This window comes from Manis pentadactyla, chromosome 8 (genome assembly GCF_030020395.1).
Source record: "Manis pentadactyla isolate mManPen7 chromosome 8, mManPen7.hap1, whole genome shotgun sequence".
Classification (NCBI taxonomy): domain Eukaryota; kingdom Metazoa; phylum Chordata; class Mammalia; order Pholidota; family Manidae; genus Manis; species Manis pentadactyla.
Genome location: NC_080026.1, coordinates 48,344,929 through 48,349,278, shown reverse-complemented (window position 1 = coordinate 48,349,278; position 4,350 = coordinate 48,344,929). Strand labels below are relative to the sequence as shown.

Genomic DNA, 4,350 nt, shown 5'->3' with positions numbered 1-4,350 from the left:
GCTTATAAAGGCCTCCTTTGCAGTTGTCCCAAGCACTTTCTTCCTCTGTCTATTGATTAGATGTTGATGCTCTGGGAGACATTGGAAGACATATGTTGATAATAGAGCCCTGGTGCACCTGAATCCCTGAATGACCAAACAGAGTATAATCCTCCCCACTACCACCAACAACCCTGCTTCAAAGAGTAATTTATATGAACAAGAAACAGACTTTGAAAGTGATATGCCACTGAGAATTTAGGTTTTTATACTACAACAGCAGATGGTAACTAATACAGAAGTTGGTGTCACCTGAAATCAGTGGCACTGCTTAGCAATCAGGAAGTGGACAGTAAGGAAACTGATACTGAAAGTTGGAAAGATGGAAGCCCAAGTTATGCAGTGGCAAGATATTTGGTGAAATCATCCTGCAGTAATGGAGCTTGTGGCTCTGGGGAAAGAAGTTGGAAAGTAGAAAATTAGTAATAAAGAAAAGAAATAGTAAGGATAATAGTAAACTAATATTAAAGAAAGAGATATGCTCAGTCAACAGTTTGTTGGTTTTGACCATAAATGGAAGGGGACAGAATCTAGAAATGTGTGTGCACCTCACACAGTAAAAAATAAGACTGAAAAGGCATTTGGATGACAAAGACCCAAAGACTCAGCCCAGTGGCAGAGAACTGATAATGTGGCCTTCCCATCTGAGTACGAAGGGGCCAGGTAATCACCACTTAGTAGACAAAAAAGGGCATGGGGTGATAAAGTAATACAATAAATCAAGTTGATAATAATACCTAGGAAAAAAATTTGGGATTAGCTTTTGGCATAATGAACTTAACATAAGAAAAAATAAGAGAACCCTACTAGTTTTCAGTTTTTAACAGAAATGTATGGCCTGAGAAACTAGAGCCTGGACTTAAAAAAAAAAGTCTATCTGAGCTTAAAAACACTCAGGCCACCAAACAAAGGGCAGCAGAAGCTGTGCACGGCCTTGTAAAGATGGCAGATTCCTCAGCAACCACTTCAAGTAAAGGACAAGGTGGAGCTTGGCAGGCTAGAAGCAGGGACCATGGAGACCGATCACCAAGAGATTTCCTCTCACAAGCAGAACCAAAGTCTAGTAGAGAAAGGTCTCGCACAGCCTACCTGGGGGCCTCCACCTGGCCTACCCACTGGCTCCAGGGATTGCTGCCACCATGTGACTACTGTGCATGTCCTATTTTACCTTATTCTATGGGAATCTTAGTGCCCCACCACTGAAAACTGGGAGAGGCAGGGGAGGACGCAAATAGTTTTAACTTTTTTAGTTCCTAAGTCTCAGAACCATGAGGATCCTCACTTAGACGTGATGAAGAACACTGCGCATCAGCCAGAGATCCTGTAAAGTGAGCCAACTGCCAGCCGCAATGACTATATGGTGCTTAGGGCACCTCCCACTGGGAGGGGTGCACAGGCTCTAGGGACTCAGCAACCAGGATGGGGAGCTCTGGCAGACTCTAGCCTGCTTCCTCTTCCCCCTGCAGATACAGCTAAGTGACATTTCCCAGCCTCACTTGCAGCTTTGTATGGTCATGTGACTCATCCTGGCCAATGGAATGTGGGCAGAAGCGGTAATCTCCCACTTCCTATTCCAGTCCATAAAGACCCCCTACGACATCTCCTGCTGGCTCTTTTCCACCATCTGCTGGCTGGCTGGCAAAGGCCAGAGCACATTCTGCAGGTGAGGAGGCTTTTGTCAGCCTGAGTTCCTGAATGGCCGTGTAAGGCAGGAAGCCCCTCAACCCAAGTCTGTTGCCTCAAGGTAACTACCTGTAAGTGGAGAGAGAACCTGAACTTTACCTAGAAGAGAAATAAACTTTGATGCTTTAAGCCACTGATAACTCAGAATATCTGTTACAGCACTTGCAACACCTGAAATATAAGAATTTAATGAAAATTAGCATATACCCTAAAGGGTGACAACTGTCAACATCCTAATTTAAAGTAACTGTATGAGTACATTATGCTGCAAATGTGGAATACTGTGTAGCCATTTGAAACAGTGATGCAAAACAGCATTCGGTGACAAGAAAAAGTTTTTGCCCTATACTAACAAATGGGAAAAATTAGATTAGAAAAGATGCAACATAATCCCACTTCTGTAAAGTTGTATGTGCATATAACACAACCATGAGAAGAACCCTCTAGAAGGATGTTCACCAAAGAATTAACAGTGAGGAAGGTGGGACTTCAGTGATCATGTGTCCTTCCACCATGTATTTTTCAGTCTTGATTGATTTTTTTTGCAATATCCATGTTTTCTTTTTTATATAAAAACAATAAAGCTATGTTTAAACATTTACTGTATTATTTTTCCTCCAGTTGGCCATATAATGTCCCTTTCATTTCCCTTAAGAGATTCTCCCCACCCCCTTCAATATGGAATTTCCTAAAAATATTACGTCGAGGAAATCAGGAAACCTATGGGTAAGAAAACCCCCTCCCAAGACAATGACAACCTTACCTAGGATTACAGCTCACCTACACTTTTCACAGTACAAATGTTTCCATCAGTTTATAAGAAGTGACATGAATTAAACTGCCCAGTCTCTGCCCTCCCCAATCTTAGGATATTGGCCCGCCCATATAAACTGACTGTTGTCCTCTAGGAGAGGAGGAGCAGCCAATGCCGAGCAGTTTGCCCTGAACAAGGAACCAATGAGAAGGGGATGAGCCAGTGAGCCACAGCCCAGGTCCGGGATCTTCCTCATGCCCACATGGTACCATGTGTCTCTCACTGAGCTAACTGCCTTCCTCTCGGCCAAGGTGAAGGAAGAGCCTTATGACTGCACAGAACTCTCCACTGGCAGGGCTGCAGAAGAGGTGTCCATGGTTTTGATTCTCACCATTGGGGTTTAGGTCAGAGGTGACTCTACCTGTGCTGAATGGCTGCCATAAAAACTGCAGGGTTTTGAGCAGAGGCCTGAACAAGGTGAAGTAGAGTTTTAGGAAAATTAATTTTAATACAATGTCTATTGTGATTAGGAAGAGGTTAGAGGCTGAAAAGCTATCTTTTTTTAAATTAAGGTATTACTGATTACTCTTGATATTGATAATGAATGTTTCACATGAAGAAACAATGTGGTTACTACATTTGCTCATATTATCAAGTCCCAACCCATACCCCAATGCAGTCACTGTCTATCAGTGTAGTAAGATGCCAGATTCACTATTTGCCTTCTTTGTGCTACACTGTTTTCCCTGTGATCCCCCACACCATGTGTACTAAACATAACAACACCCCTCCATCCCCTTCTCCCTCCCTCACCACCCACCCACATACACCCTTCCCCTTTGGTGACCACTAATCTCTTCTTGGAGTCTGTGAGTCTGCTGCTGTTTTGTTCCTACAGTTTTGTTTCATTGTTATATTCCACAAATGAGGGAAATCATTTGCACTTGTCTTTCTCCAACTGGCTTATATCACTGAGCATAATGTCCTCCAGCTCCATCCATGTTGTTGCAAATGGTAGGATTTGTTTCTTTCTTATGGCTGAATAGTATTCCGTTGTGTATATGTACCACATCTTCTTTATCCACTCATCTACTGATGGACACTTAGGTTACTTCCATAGTTTGGCTATTGTAAAAAGTGCTGCGATAAACATAGGGATGCATATCTCTTTTTGAATCTGAGAAGTTGTATTCTTTGGGTAAATTCCAAGGAGTGGGATTCCCAGGTCAAATGGTATTTCTATTTTCAGTTTTTTGAGGAATCTCCATATTGCTTTCCACAATAGTTGAACTAGCTTACATTCCCACCAGCAGTGTAGGAGGGTTCCCCTTTCTCTGTATCCTCACCAGCATTTGTTGTTCTTAGTCTTTTCTATGCTGGCCATCCTTACTGGTGTGAGGTGATATCGCATTGTGGTTTTAAATTGCATTTCCTTGATGTTTACTGATGTGAAACATCTTTTCATGTGTCTGTTGGCCATCTGAATTTCTTTTTTGGAAAACTGTCTCTTCATATCCTCTGCCCATTTGTTAATTGGGTTATTTGCTTTTTGGGTGTTGAGGTGTTAAAGTTCTTTATATATTTTGGATGTTAACCCCTTGTCAGATATGTCATTTACAAATATATTCTCCCATACGGTAGGATGGCTCTTTGTTCTGTTGATGGTGTCCTTTGCCATACAGAAACTTTTTAGTTTGATGTAGTCCCATGAGTTCATTTTTGCTTTTCTTTTCCTTGCTTGAGGAGATGCACTCAGGAAGAAGTTGTTCATGCTTATATTCAGGAGATTTTTGCCTATGTTGTCTTCTAAGAGTTTTATGCTTTCATGACTTACATTCAAGTCTTTGAACCATTTCAAGTTTACTTTTGTGTAT

The 4,350-nt window shown here is 41.8% G+C and overlaps 1 protein-coding gene across 1 annotated transcript in view; it reads right to left on the bottom strand.

Moving 5' to 3' along the window:
- Positions 1-4,350, bottom strand: part of DISC1 (DISC1 scaffold protein) — a 561,660-nt gene that overhangs the window by 471,230 nt on the left and 86,080 nt on the right.